The sequence below is a fragment of the Anas platyrhynchos genome, chromosome 2 (genome assembly GCF_047663525.1).
Source record: "Anas platyrhynchos isolate ZD024472 breed Pekin duck chromosome 2, IASCAAS_PekinDuck_T2T, whole genome shotgun sequence".
Taxonomy (NCBI): Eukaryota; Metazoa; Chordata; class Aves; order Anseriformes; family Anatidae; genus Anas; species Anas platyrhynchos.
This window is the reverse complement of record NC_092588.1, coordinates 75,279,154-75,294,765: the sequence shown is the minus strand read 5'-3', so window position 1 is coordinate 75,294,765 and position 15,612 is coordinate 75,279,154. Positions and strand designations below refer to the sequence as shown.

The window sequence follows — 15,612 nt, the reverse complement described above, 5'->3', positions numbered from 1 at the left end:
TATGTGAAGATTTTAAATGATAGTTCTTGTAGCAATGAAATGACTTTGTAAAGCAAACAGAATTTCAGAGTGTGGTATATCTGGTAGGTAAGATAAATGATAAGGAAACAGGAGTGGAATAACACCAAGTCTGTATCATTTGAAAGTAAATCTTGCAACTCAGTGCCTATATGCTGTAGTACATGCTTTTTACCATTAAGGGATCCTATATAAATCCATTTGTAGCATATCTATTTTTGTGTCACTGTCTCAACCTGACAAACACTTCCCATTGAAGTATTTGAGTATCATAAAAAAGAAATGATGGATTGTTTACAGAGACATAGTTATTCTGTAATTATTGATAATTCTGTAGCTGGAAGGTCTTCAAGCAGTTAATGTTCTTGGATTGCTTTTCTTTAAATGTGAGATCAGTAATTGTGAACATGTTTCTAAAATCAGAGGTTTTGATGTAGTATATCACCTCACGCTTTAGTCTTATGGTAAACGGCTTATTGGAGAAATGAGCTGCTTAGGAAACCTTGGCATTAACAACAATGACCTGAGGCTATGCATACACATATTTGCAAAAAATCTATTTCAACCATGTTCCAAGTTCTTGCCTACTTACCTATGTTTTTAGCAATTGATTTCCCATGAAGAAGTGAAAGCACATTGACATTGAACAAAATCATATTTTACCAACTGTGGTCTAATCTATTATATAACAAAAAGTCTCGGTTTTGATGTTGCTACAGTTAAGCAGAGGATTTTGCTGGCTAGAATTAAGTTGTCATGTAAACACAACAATTGGAAGAAAATTGTTGACTTCCTTGCTGCAGAAAAATCAATTAATATATTTTAGAATGTATTGAAGTTTAAATATCAGGTCTCACACTAGATTTCTTTAAATTTTGTCAAGTTTAAATTTGTACTTTTTCAAAAAGTATGTCAAGCCTTGAGAAAATTGAGTGGGATAGTCTTTGTACAGAAGACTTTGTTCACATTATTATGAAGGCGGGGAAAAAAAGACCCATATTTTTTCCCCCCTAATATGATGGAAACTTTTCACAGTATCTTCTAAATAGTGCAAATTCTGCAGTAGTTGTTTTCTTAATGTTTGAAGATTAACTTTGATGTAACCAGATTTTTTTTTTCTTTTAGTAGTATTGTATTTTGGGACATGAGTTTTTACAGTGAGAAATGGCATCTGTTTTTCAGAAAACTGGATGTCTGAAGACAATCATATCTGCATTAATATTCTGTATTTTCAAGCAATCATCAGAAAGCTGGAAGCATGTTTAATCTTTGAATGGAAAAATGCCTATAGGTAAATAAAGACCTAACTGTATGAGTTTATTGGAAAAGTGAATAGAGGTCATTATCCGAACTCAATAATCTGCCCATAATGTGTATGAATATTGAATATGTTCAATGTATTTCAAAAGTTTGAGATAAAAGGTTACTTTTTGGTACTTCAGGCAGGTGAATGCAATTCAAAAAAGCCTTTATAAGTATTCAGATGATTACTGAGCTATTGCTATGTCTAGTAATTTGTCATTTGAGAGAAGAGTAATGAGTTCTTAATTTAAAAAATAATTACTATTCATGCATCTTGAATTTAATTGTGTAAGTAGAGAAGATATACTGAAATTCTTATGCTGAAATTTCAAGTATGGGAAGGGAAAATATTTAACTACTTCCATCATTTATTTATTTATTTATTTTCAGAATTTGTCCTAGAAATAGTTCAATAAAAATAACAGTGTTTCTTATGCATTCACAGTTGTTTTTACCTGTCCTTGAGAGTTGGCAGTTCTTTGGGCATTGTAAACTCTAGAAGTACTTGCAGAAAAATGTCTGAAGAACAGGGAAGTGCCCAAGAAGTGTCTGAAGTGCAGGAAAGTGTTGGCCTTCTGTAGATGTCAGCATCCAAGGAGATTTTACAGTAGCTGTAAATCTTTCTTTTTTTTTTTTTTCTGACCACTGTAAAAAATCTGAGTAGCATATCCAACACAACTTACTTTTATTAGCAGTTATTTCTTTGCCAACAATTGGTACATAATGTGTTTGTGGTGCCGGTCCTGTCAGTATTCTCTGTGGAAACCTCTTTGGTCATTTTTAAATCTGCTTGCAGTTTCTGCTGGGTACTCTTTAATATCACCTTGTTACTAACAGATTTGAGAATAGGAGCACTGTGGGATACTGGGCTTATGTGTAGCATTAAATGCTCTCTTGCTTATGTTTAGACAAGCATCTTTCCAAGTTCATTTTGGTATATGTTAAATGTGCTTCACTTAATCTCACATACTCCCTTAAGCTTTATACTTTGTCAAGGACTTAGAAAAGACAGAATTACTCCTCACCTGAGAACTGTATTTGAACAGCTTTGGGGTGCTGGGAATACCCCAGGTCCCACTGATTTCAGCTGAAACAGTAAAACAAACAAACAAACAAAAAAACAAACAAACAAACAAACAAACAAACAAAAAAAAACAACTCAGGAACTCAGGAACTTAAATCTGACGTATTATACAAATTTTAAATTCCTATTGGAATCTGGGTCAGGGTTAATTTGAGTAGTCAAGGGAGAACAACTGTCTTAGCAGACAAACCTTCAAGCCTAATAAAAACATTCAGGGGTATCTGAAAAACTTTCATTTATGAAAACAAAACCTGTTCCTTCAATTTAAGACTAGTCCATGAAATGTACAAGAGGCAAACTTTGATCAGTTATGAGCAAGTTGTGATGATGGAAGTCTTTCAGTGGGTCACGTATTTGCAATTTTATTTATTTATTTATTTTTTTGTTAAGATGGATTTTCTAACCATCATTTCACATGTGTTTTATTAAATTCCAGGTATTTGGAATTCAACTGCAAAGTTTCTGACCTTCCTTTCTTATATGTTTCTTCACTGTTTTACTAGTTGTTTCTCTTATGTTACAGATTTTGCCTTTTATTAAGGGAAATCTATCTTTGCCAGTCAGTAACTGAGAAGCCAGCTGTAGCCAGAGGGCAGTGTCCCTTTGCCAGAACTTGAAGTCACTGATAAGACTCTGCTGTGACCAGCACTGAATTTGAGTGAGTCAGCCCTGAAGATTACCATAAGTCTTTATGTATTTTTTTCTAGTTTCATTGCTCTTTGGCGTATTGTCTTGTGTTAAGCAAAGTGATTCAGATGTTAGCAGGAGCTCTACCCCAACTCAGCTAGTGCTCTTTCTTCGGAGGATTTTCATGGAGAGGGAAAAGTTTCTTGAAATGCTTTGCAGTTGAAAGTTTGCTGTTGAAATACTGCTAGGCTTTCGTTTTAAACTTAAAGTGCTCTTGTTGTGTTGTCTTTGTTAAAGGTCTGCAGAAGTATTTACCAGTGATTGTTGCCATGAGACAAATCAGATACACTCAGCTCTCTGAACTACAGTTAACTGTTTAGGATTGGAGAGTGACAGGATCCTTGCTGGCATCACTGGATCTCTGAGCTTATCTGTTTCATGGTAATTAATACAACACTTTCCATTTAGTTTCCTGTCAGTGCAGTTCCATTGCCTCAGGCTTCATTTGCCTTGCTGCTCTGTGTTGAAAGCAGTTGCAGCCCAGCCCACAGCTTTCTCCCTGGACTTTTCTGATCACTATGAGTTTGTAGGAGAGGAAGGGGACTGCAGAAAATTCAGTATTCCTGAACTGGTGAAAAGAGGTTAAATTCGTACCTGGGGAGGAACCCCATTTGTCTCATTTACCTTCTGTATTTCCCATATTCTCATTTTGCTTACAACCAGCATTTTTTGAAGGAACAGGGGCTCGTTCCTTTCTTCCTGCATTGCCCTTCCTAGTGCCCTTTTAATCCTACCAATTCTTTATAGCATATGGCTGTGTCCCAGTGATTTCTGTTCCTACCTATTTTTGTACTCTTTACTTTGGTTCTAAATCTTGGCCTTTCAAAATTCCATATTGGTTTCTGCAAAGCATTTATATTTTCATCCAAAAATCTCCTTCAAATATTTTCCACACCTACTATTGTGTCTGTGGAGACCATTAAATGGTTCCCTCAGGTGTCTGTAGATCTCACATTTCTTGGTCATGTTTCCTTCAAGGGAGATTATGAAACGGATAGGAATTTGTTTCTCAAGTCCCTGTATATTTCAAAATCATACCATCAGATATACTACTCTGACATCCACTCTTGCAAGCTACATCAGGAGCTGCCATTGTCACTGACACCATGAACTAGATTCTGAGAAACATGTTAACATACTGGGGCTGCTGGTATAAACTATAAGGTTACAGGAAGAGAATGTAACTTAAAATCTTCTAAATTTCTCTAGAGGTTATGTCTGTTCTGACATTTATCATATGCGGTTTCAGACTGGTATGGTGTTTCTTCTAAAGTTTCACAAAAGGTTTTTCATCTTTCTTTTCCCAAAATAGCTCTGTGAATATGGAGATATGGGAAGACCTAGACAAGGTAAGACATACCTGAAGTTTTTACTCTTAGAGAATTTAAAAGCAGAGAATCACTGAATGGTTTGGGTTGGAAGGGGCCTTAAAGATCATTCAGTTCCACCTCCCTGCCATGTGCAGGGACACCTCCCACCAGATCAGGTTGCCCAAAGCCCCATCCAGCCTGGCCTTGAACACCTCCAGGGATGGGGCATCCACAGCTTCTCTGGGCAACCTGTGCCAGTGCCTCACCACCCTCTGAGTGAAGAATTTCCTCCTTATATCTAATCTAAATCTCCCTTCTTTTAGTTAACACCATTCCCCCTTGTCCTGTCACTATGCTCCCTGACACAAGAGTCCCTCCCCAGCTTTCCTGTAGCCCCCTTTAGGTACAGGAAGGATGCTGTAAGATCTCCCCAGAGCCTTCTCTTCTCCAGGCTGAACAACCCCAACTCTCTCAGCCTGTCTTTGCAGGAAAGGTGCTCCAGCCCCTTGATCAACCTTGTGGCCCTCCTCTGGACTTGTTCTAATATGTCCATGTCCTTCTTGTGCTGGGTGCCCCAGAGCTGAATGCAGTGCTCCAGGTGGGGTCTCACAAGTGCAGACCAGAGGGGGAGAATCACCTCCCTTGCCCTTCTGGCCACACTTCTTTTTATGTAGCCCAGGATATGGGTGGCTTTCTGGGCTGCGAGCACGCATTGCTGGCTCACGTTGAGCTTCTCATCAAACAACACCCCTATACCCTTCTCCTCAGGGCTGCTCTCAATCCATTCTCCACCCATCCTCTATTTGTCCTTGGGATTGCCCCGACCCAGATGTGGGACTTTGCACTTGGATTTGTTTGAAAAGATAAGCTTTTGACTTGAGCAGAGAAAGATTGGATCATTGTACCACCACATTGCACACTGTGAAAACGATGTCTTTCAGTAAGTGCTAATAGCTCTTACGCAATAATTTACTAGTGGCATAATATAAAGGCAGCATGCATAGGTTTTCACTTAAATTAACAAGCAGAATCCTTTTTTTTTTATATATGATTTTTTTAATATGATTTTATTTAAATCATATGTTGTCCACATTCTCCCATGTATTTGCAAACTCCCATTCTTTTATGTTCTGTGCTACATTTGCAAGGTTATATATGCAATAATGTAGCTGAAACCTTTAGTTTACCATCCTTTATAGATTGCCACTTATAATGGCACAAACAATGACCAGTGACCAGACTAATACTAGTTGTGATTGTGCTATGTGACTGTAGTGATTCTGTGTGATTACTGCTTTACTTTCAGAAAGTTGTCATGTATTTCATATAGATCAATATTATTTTATTGTGGGTTACTACTCAAGTGTGTCAATTTTTTAAAAAACTCTGATACAAGGATAAATACTCTCACAGCTCAAATAGTATTCCAATCCAATTACTGTCCTGAATACAAATATCAGAAAGAAATCGTGCTTTATGCAGCAAAGGGAACAGAAAACCTGGTATGTTAGATGTGAAACATAATGTGGCACAATGATACCTGTAAAGTGGAGATCTTTGCCACTGTTAGTTTATTCAGTGAAATGTTTCCTCCACTTCTGAGCTATCTCAAGAGATCATAAAACTAATGAGCAGTCCAGGGCACTTATTAACAATGCTGACATGAAAGATGGAGAATATGGTGGAAAGGGAAGATCAAGGTCTATGTAAAACCTCATAAGCTTTCAGGAGATTTTATTTAGTCTGTTGCTACAGAACTTGCTGTGTAGTAGTCCAAAGAAACAGCTTGTATCTGGAAATCTTTAATGGCAACATTAGCTTTACCTTCCAACTATGGGGAAAAAATGTATTCATAATTATTACAAGATGATAATGCATTTTGATCTTTCTTAGTGTATTCACTCTCCAGCAGAAGACATCAGATTCATTTTGATGAAAATAATTTCTTCAAAATAGATAGGACATATAAATAATAGCAAAAAGCAAAAAATAGCAAAAAAAAAAAAAAAAGCAGTAAAGAGATTTTATTTATATACATTCACTTCTTGCTTGTTTCTATTTACCTGTAATGACATGTTTTCGAATACCAGACATGCTGTTGGCAGTGAATAACTTAAAAGGTGTTTGTCCATCTATCTGTAGTTAAGAGGTTCTAGAAATAGCGCAAAGATTTTTTTTTTTTTTTTTTTTTTGTGCTATTCCAGGAGAGAAAACAGGACATATGTTCTTTCAGAGGTTGGACTGACTCAAAGGACTGATGATTCTTTTTATATAAAGAAAGCCAGGAAATGGCATGGATTTGTTGATCCATAGCTGAAACCTCCACTCCTCAAATGGGAAAAGCATTGATTTTCTGTTACTCTAGTATTAAGGTCTCTTTATTTTCTGAGTTTAAAAACCTTAACCAAATCACATCCATGTAATTGTGAGAATGGATGTGTTTTATTCAATTAATTTATTTGTTTGATGCATGCTACCAATCATTTTCATGTGACCAGGAACACAGAAATGCCAATTGGTTTTGAGAAAGGAAAACAACTGAAGAGGAACTACCTTATCTCCAAACTCAACATATAAGTCTTGAAGAAACTTCTTATGGGAAAAGGATTTAGAGTGTTACTTTATTTTTGTTTGATCACTGAACTGAGTGAGAGAAGAAAACTCACCCTGTAGGATTTTTCTTTGGATGTCTCAGTCCCACCTTGGGATCTGAATTCTAGCTACAATATCTAATTACAGTATTACTCCCCCTTTTCCTTTGACTCCCTATTTCTCATTTGTTCAAAAATGTTACAGTTCTGTTAATTTGTAAATTGCAGCTGAAATGGAAGTTTGGTTTGAGATGTATTCATCAAAATGCATAGGGGAAATACTCATTTTTTTCCTCTGCACCCTGCTGTTTTTGCATGCAGAGGTTAAACACTGACTAAATTCCTCTGAGGCTGCAGGAATCCCAAATGCTTCTCTTCTCAGAAAGGAGATTCAAGACAAGCCTACATCCTTTCTATCAGGCTGCTCAGTTCAACTTTTAAAAGCTTTGGGTATCTGAATAAAGTACAAGAAACAGCTGGAGACTGCAGAATAAAAAGAGGTGCCTGGTATGGAGCAAGATATTTAGATCTAATCTATACAGTTTTTACCAGCAAAGTCTACTGGCTGTAGACACAGCTCACATTTGCCAAAAGATACTTTTTCCATATTGTTCAAGTGACTAAGTTGCTTGCCTAAATAGACCATAAAGAAGTGGCTGGCTATACTGAAAAGCAGGAGAACTTTGAAGTGCTCCTCTTCCTTGCCAATTTCTTTGGATCCATGTGATTTATTTCCTTCCCTTAAATCTTTCAGGGGAGAAGGAAGGTCCAGATCTGTGTATTCAGGTCTTAGCCTGACATGGAATTAAGGACTATATAAATAAATATACAGAGAAACACACATGCACACATATATACGTTTTACATGGGTACATATGTATTGGATTTACATGGCAAAGGCTTGGTAGCAGGGGGGCTGCAGGGGTGGCCTCTGGGAGCAGAGCCCAGCAGCTGCCCCATGTCAGATCAGAGCCAGCTCCTGCTGGCTCCAAAAGGGACCTGCTGCTGGCTGGAGCTGAGACAGGGAGAGATCCCGTTGGGCCTCTGGAAGAGCAGATTTAAGAGGTGGGGAAAAAAGTCTGCTGTGTGACAACAGCTGCTGGGAGAATGAGGAGTGAGAAGCAGCCCTGCAGCCCCCGAGGTGAGTGCAGCAGGAGGGCAGGAGGTGCTCCAGGCAGGCAGCAGCAGTTCCCCTGCGGCCTGTGCAGGGAGAGGGTCCAAGAAGCAACAAGCTGACCAGCCTCCTCTCCTTATCTGGGAAGCCTAGGGGCTACATCTGCCTGAAGATCCCTGAGTGGCACACCAAGGGCAAGGTGACCTCTGGGAACATCCAACCTTGTTCAGTCAAGTTCAGGTGTCCCCCAGGAAAGAGACTGTGCCGCCTATCTGGACACCTCTTCTATCTGAGCACCCTTGTGGGGACAAACTTTTCCTTTTATCCATGGGGATGTCTCCATCTGCAAGTGTGGCCTTGGGGATGTTTGCCTTTCCACTGAGAAGTCTCAGGCTTCATCTTCTCTACACTCTCCCAGTAGGCAGCTGGAGGCAGCAGTCGGGTCCACCCCTGAGCCTTCTCTTCTTAATGCTGACCCAAGGAGTTCCCTCAGCCTGCCCTTGTACGCCGTGTGCCCCAGGGCCACGCTGTCTTGAATGCCCTGGGCTGGGCACACTACACTACACACACTGCACACACATCGGTATCTTTCCTCTCCTGGGAACACCCAGGGAAGGGGATGCAGCAGTACAGACGCAGTCGCTAAATTGTCCCCAAAGAAGAAAGTGGCTCTCTGTGATTTTTTATCACTTTCTTATTTTATTTTTCATTGCTCTTTATTGCCTGGTGTTGGAGGACCTCCTAATGAAGCTCTTCTTTGTTCTTCTCTGAATGAACAGTGACGCTGCGCTCCAGCACCTCTTCCCGGCAGACGAGAAGTCTTCTGCTTCTTCAGAGGAGCAGCTGTCTCCCTAACAGCTTTGATCTGCAGCTCTTCTTTGTGCTTTGCCATGGAAGGTGCGGCTTCCTCTTCAAGCAGCCATGGGGCAGCCTTCTTGTCCTCACACAGAGACATCGCTGGGCTCCAGGTCCCAAGGTCCACCGTGGCTCTCTGAGGGGTTCCTTCTGCCGCCCTGGTGCAGCATCCCAGAGGAAGCCAAGTCCCCTCTCATCCACTCCTTGAGACTCCCTCCGTGCAGAAGAGATGACACCTCTGGACGAGGTGGGGGTGGGGGATGGAGGATGGGGGAAAGGGAAGGGAAGGGAAGGATGGCCGTGCTATGAGGCACGGCGGCCGGGCCGTGGATAAGGAGCTGGTGGTCTGCTCCTGCGGTGCCACCGATGGATCTTGGCAGCTGGGAGCCCAGGCACATCGATGTCCATTGCCTCATCTGGAGGTGGATCCACCTCCATCAGGTCTTCATCCGGAGGCAGATCCACCTCCATGGGCTCCACAGCGCCGGGCACCGCTCCTATGCCACGACCGCCGGCCCTCTTCCACTTCCTCACATAAGGCAGTGGCCGCCTTTTCTTTGCTCTGAGGACTGAGTCCTCTCCGGACCCACGCAAGCGTGGGCAGCCTTCGCTCCAGGTCCTCTTCCTCCCATTCATGATGGCTGTAAGAGGGCCTGGAAGCTCAGCGAGTGGCGGGCCCTGCGCAGGGGCCTTTTATAGGGCCCGGCACAATCCGGGGGGCAGATGCCACTGTGACATCAGGAAGCCTCTGTGACGGTGGCCAACGCATGGCCAGACGTGGCTGTGTTGGGAGAGGTGTCGGTGGCCTGAAAGACGCCCTCACAAGGCGAGGCAGGAGGAGGAGGGTCGGGGGGCAGAGGGCCCCTCTCCTGGGGATGGCTCTCCCTGGCCATTTGGCCTGCCAGAGAGACAGGCTGCCCCTCGGGCACAGGGCCTGCCCTCCAGCCCCCTCCTCATTCTGTGCCTGGGCTCCCTGTGCCACAAGACGGTGGCAGCAGTGTTTCCGGAGGGGCAGGGCCTCCACTACCCCCCTGCCACCGACCGGGCTCCCTGCGAGTGGCGCAGCCCCCCATGCTGACAGCAGCTGAGAGGGGGCAAAGCACCCAGACAGCCTGCAGATGGGCAAGGGAGGCACGGCCAGGTGCTGCCAGGTCTCCCAGCAGTCAATAAAAGCTCTGCTGACGCTCAAGTGCTGCGGGAGCCCTTCTCAGGGGCCATCTCCTACACCTACCCGTGCCCCCAGAGCATGAAGAGGTGCCATTACTTGTGCCCCGAGGCATGGGGGAGGAGAGCGCCTGGTCTCTGCGCTGCTGTGCCGCCACAACACGGGCAGTCTGTGGGAGGGCTGCCGAGGTCCTGGGGGCCTGGAGGTGGAGGGGTGGGGGGGGTCAGTCTGAGGTTCACCCTTGCTCTCTTCCCTAGTGTTCAAGAGAACCCTTCTCAACGTTTTTGTGGCTTCTCTGTTTCCTCGTTCAGAGGAAGAGCTCTCCTGTCTGGCTGGAAGAATCACAAGTAGCTCCTGACTGGGAGCCTTCAGGGGCATTTCCATGGGGAAGCTCCTGCCTGCCTGAGACACCCAGTGCACACCCCTTCCTGCTCAAGCAGGGTCACCTACTGCACCTAGCCCAGGACCATGTCCAGGCAGGTTTTGAGTATCTCCAGGGAAGGAGGCTCCACAGCCTTTCTGGTCAACTTATTCCAGGGCTCTGTCCCCCTCACAGTAAAGCTTTTCCTCATGTTCAGATGGAACTTCCCTTGTTTCGCTTTGTGCCTGCTGCTTCTCATCCTGTATCTGGGCTCTACTGAAAAGAGTCTGGACCCCATGCTCTGGACACCTTCTCCTAACGTATCTATATACACTGATAAAATCCCATCTCACCCTTCTCCAGGTTCTACAGACCTAGCCTGTTATGCCTAGGCACCTTTGCAAAACTCTACTGAGAAATTAATTAAATTCCATTCCTATTTGTAAACCCCTGAAGGATGTTTGCTAAGGGTATCATTCACTATAGTTTTTGTTATTGTGTTGAAGCATCACCCATTAAAACGACAGCTATGTTGTGACCCAAAATGTTGTTTTCATGTAATTGCAAGGATCTGCAGGGTATTCAGAGGCAAGGTCCTTGGCATGTACTTGAATTAGGTTTATGTGGCAAAGGCTTGGTAGCAGGGGGTCTGCAGGGGTGGCCTCTGTGAGAGGAGCCCAGCAGCTGCCCTGTGTCAGATCAGAGCCAGCTCCCGCCAGCTCCAAAAGGGACCTGCTGCTGGCTGGAGCTGAGGCAAGGAGTGAGGCTGGTTAGGCCTCTGGAAGAGCAGATTTAAGAGGTGGGGAAAAAAGTCTGCTGTGTGACAACAGCTGCTGGGAGAATGAGGAGTGAGAAGCAGCCCTGCAGCCCCCGAGGTGAGTGCAGCAGGAGGGCAGGAGGTGCTCCAGGCAGGCAGCAGCAGTTCCCCTGCGGGCTGTGCAGGGAGAGGCCCCCAGTGGAGCAGGCTGTCCCCCTGCAGCCCATGGAGCAGATCTCCACGCTGCAGCCCCCCCGTGGGTGGAGGAGCCCCCGGTGGAGCAGGTGGATGTGGCCTGGAGGAGGCTGTGGCCCATGGAGAGCCCCCGCAGGAGCAGGGGGTCTGGGGGGAGCTGCCGCCCAGCCGTGGGCGACCCGTGCTGGAGCAGTTTGCTCCTGGGGGATGGATGGATGGAGCCCGTGGGACGGAGCCGTGTGGGAGCAGTGCTTGAGGAGCTGCTGCCTGTGGGCAGCCCGTGTGGGATCAGCTGGGGAAGGACGGCGTCCCGTGGGAGGGACCCCACGGGGAGCAGGGGCAGGGAGGGACCCTGAGGGTCACTCTGCTGAGTCTGCTTTGCCCGTCATGATACTTGTTGAGCAATCGCCCCGTCCTTATCTCAGCCCTGGAACCCTTTGCATCGTATTTTCTCCCCCTTTCCCTTTGAGGAGGGGGAGTGAGAGAGCGGCCGTGGTGGAACTCGGCTGCCCACCCGGTTCAAACCACCGCAGTTTCAAAGTCCTGGGAAAGATTTCTTTAAAGAAATTAAACAAGGTGTTTAACAAAGAAATGCAGAGTTTCCTTTTTGAGGCTTCCTGGAGAATTGGGGTTCTTTCCTATTCTCAAATCAGAGGAAGGGAATTGTTGATTTCACCTTCTTTTTTCTTACATGGAAATAAAAGGTGAACTGCTCTCCAAGTACGGGCAACGTATCAGAATCAAGCTCTTTTGGTCTGTAATCCCTTCTCAAGGAAAAGATTGATCACACACCTTCCACAGATGTAGGGGAGCAGGGAATAATGTTTGAACTACTCTAATTCAAGTCAGTTTGGGCATAGTGGTACTTCCCTAGCTGTTTCTGAGGCAGACGCGTTAGCAACAGAGAGTGTTGTGCCGTCACTGGGAGGCGCCTGCGGTGATGACTTCAGAAACAGAACTGAATTGTGTCACCACAGCACTTGGCAACAGCTGCCTCTGCGCACGTTTAGCTGGGAGGGACAGAGAAGGGTGCTGGATGTGATGAAGCCACGTGAGGATTTGTGGATCTCACCTCGAGGTGCACAGAGAGGGCCCATGCCCTTCTGTAAGTGTTTTGATGCTTGGCTGGGGAAAACTGTGTGGTTTTGTTGTGAATGTTTCATTTTAGTATTCTGTAGTTTGTGTCAAGTCCTTACAGAAGCCTCAAGGTTGGTACTTTGCTCAATGATGGAGCTGCACAGAGTGAGAACAGACCCAATGTACGGGTGAGGGCCTCTGCACGTTCTCTTCTTCCTACAGACGATCAACAAATAAGGGTAGACAGAGAAGAGTGTGCTGTGGTCCTCCCATAGACCGCAAGTACTAAAGCATAAACAAGAGGCTTAAGAGTCCCCCTGTCATGTTAAAATTCAGGACAGCAATGGACTTCATCACATGGGCTGGCCTGTCGACTAGTGTCTCAGGCTGTGGCGTATGAAGATGCACTCCATCTGCTTTCAGGGTAGCAATTGCAGTGGGCAAGCTGCCTGACCTTAACATTGTTCATTCCATTTTTCACCTGAAAAATGGAATCTTTCTAGAAAAAAAAGAAGAAAAAAAAAAAAGAATTTAAAAAAAAAAAAGGGAATTGGGATCAAAATAAAAGGATTTCCTTTCCATTCATTACATGTTCTTAACTTGACAGATTTGATTATTGACTTAGAAGGCAAATATCTGGCCAGACTGCAAGACTTGTGCTCGCAGCGTGGGACAGCTCTCGTAAAGGTGATTCAGGGTAGCTTCTGGAGAACAAGACATCAGATCTCCCAAACAGCTTTCTTTGTGCTAATGTAGGAAGGGCGAGTAAGAGTAAAGGTAAGAGTCCAGGTACCGTAAGAAGCGGAAGGTGTGAAGGAAACTTCCTTCTGGCTGATACAGCTCCATATCTAGTTGTCAAGTATGAAGAGAGCAGCTCTAAGTTTCTTGGGGAGAGGAAAACAAAGAGACTGGGAGATGGTACAGAGAAAAAAATGGGATGAGCTATTTCAGGAAATCCTAGTAACTGGAAATAGAGATTGGAAGAGTGCTTTAAGCCAAGACAGAAACTTTTTAAAACTAAAGCCTAGGAGTTAGATGAACCAAGAAATGAATCCATTTTGATTATGCAGTTGTGTCCAGCGTTATCTTGGGAAATATGGTTTCCACATAAATGTATCTGGTGCTTGAAGTTTTCCTAAGGCCCTTCTCTGTGTATTCCCTACTGTTTGGTAAGCAGTGAGGTCACACTGCAGACAGCAGCACGTCCTCTCCCCACTACTTAGCTGTCTGTTCTCACAACATCTCTAGGAACAGAATGGCTTGGACACAACTGCGCCTAGGACCGAGTTCATTCAAGCTGGTGGACAAGGTAAAAGCTCTGGACAAGCGAAGGGGAGGGAGGGATGGATGGACATACAATATGATCACTTTAATCTCATTTCTCTAAGAATCCTGGCTGAGAAAACAAAACAAAACAAAACAAAACAGAATCAAAAAGAACAGAACAGAACAGAACAAATGAAGCAAGCAGCTAGCTTGCTGGAGACATTGTCTGGGAAACAGTGAAAACACTTGCAGACAAAAAACATACCAAAGGACTAACTCTTTGAGCTTAATTCTAATCCAACAGCATAACCTCAAACTCCTGTTTCTGTTCGTCACAGGCTGGTACAGTAACATGTCACACTGGATGACTTTGCAGCATAGATGTCAGGAATGCAGCTTGGGATCACCTCCTTCTACTTAGAGGTCAGTTTGAAGGGATGAGCAAGTAATTTTTCCTGGGTTGACAGAAATCTAAAGTCTGTTTTCTAACACTCTTACAGACACTTCTCTGTCCATCGGCCTGTCCTGCCAACTCTGGTGTGAGCGTGAAGTTGTGGCAAGAGGGATTTCCCATTCCTATTTGACCTGGTGGACACCAGCTCTCCTAGGAAATGGCTGATGTTGCTGAGGAGGCAGCAGTATCAAAGCCCTTGTTGATGAAGGTACAACAAGCTGGGGAGGCTTTGGCATTTCTGCACAATGCTGCTCCCTGATTGTCACTCAAGACTCAGATTCTGAAAGAAGCAAAGCAAGCTAGAGGAAAACTGTACGTCCGGGTAATTTTCTTTCTTTCTGTTTTTTCATTCTTCACTTGTAAGAAAACCTAAGTCTTTAAACCATTTGTTTGCAAACACGGCTTAATGGAAATGCTTATGGGTGTGCTCCTTCACCTTGTTTGGAACCTGCTTCACCTCGCTTCAGCTATAGGACACCTATGCTCAAATGTATGCTTCCCATGATAAAGCGGTGTTCTTTCGGTATTCTTTTCTGAGATGGTTGCAGGTGAGGTTGAAAAGAGTTGTCAGTAGGATTCTTCGTTTCATTTGCAGGATCCAAAACTCCGTATTACAGCGGATCTTCTCCTCTGATCTGAAAAGCTTCACAGGCCAAAAGAGAATTGAGATGACGAAGGAAACAGAGAATGCTGACCAGTATTTCCAATTACCACCCGTAAGTTTTGTGAAAGAGTCCAGTGCATTTCTGTAGTGGTAGAAAGTTAATAAAGTCATGATCGTGCGCTTGAAGGCAAGCAATGCTACAAAAATGAAGAATGCAAGGCCCTGCTTAAGGGCAATCTTCAGACTGCTTCTAGATCAACAGCTTATTTGGTTCTTCCACAACCTCATCTCCGCTTGCTTAGAAGTTGTGAAAGTCGGAAGCACACTCCGTCTTTTTCATCCCCTCTGTGTATCTTTTCCCTGACAGCAACTTCTGTCTTGGCTCTTCACATCCAGCCAGAGCAGTTGCTTTGCCTCCGCAACCTGCAGGCTGTCCTCTCGTGTGTACCTGTGCTGGACTGAGGGCAATGCTTGTAACGCACACAGATGCTGTATTCACTAGGACTTTTAGAAAAGAGAGCAAGAAGCTAACCTGCGCAGCAGTTTCTTAGGTTTCTGCATATCTATCTCTCTATCTATCTCTCTGCGTATGTATTTCATTACTTCTTTACTTGTTTAAAGATCCTTTAAATACAGTAGATACTTTAAGAAAGCTTACTTGTTCTTCTCCTTTACTTGTTTTTAACGTTTACTTTTCTAACCGATCCTTAATGTTACAACATTGGATTTCTTTAGTTCTCAGTCCTTAGAAGTTCTCAAAGCACATCAGTGA

The 15,612-nt window shown here is 44.1% G+C and overlaps 1 long non-coding RNA gene across 2 annotated transcripts; it reads left to right on the top strand.

Moving 5' to 3' along the window:
- Nucleotides 1-1,739: 1,739 nt before the first annotated feature.
- Nucleotides 1,740-13,939, top strand: LOC140001918 (uncharacterized). Of its 2 annotated transcripts, XR_011807709.1 has the most exons (5): nucleotides 1,740-3,062; nucleotides 3,329-3,472; nucleotides 4,404-4,440; nucleotides 8,886-12,544; nucleotides 13,124-13,939. It is a non-coding gene; the product is annotated as an uncharacterized lncRNA (long non-coding RNA). The 2 variants fall into 2 exon arrangements; XR_011807710.1 differs by lacking the exons at nucleotides 1,740-3,062; nucleotides 3,329-3,472; nucleotides 4,404-4,440 and having other exon boundaries at nucleotides 8,406-12,544; nucleotides 13,124-13,203; nucleotides 13,765-13,939.
- The last annotated feature ends 1,673 nt before the right edge of the window (nucleotides 13,940-15,612 follow it).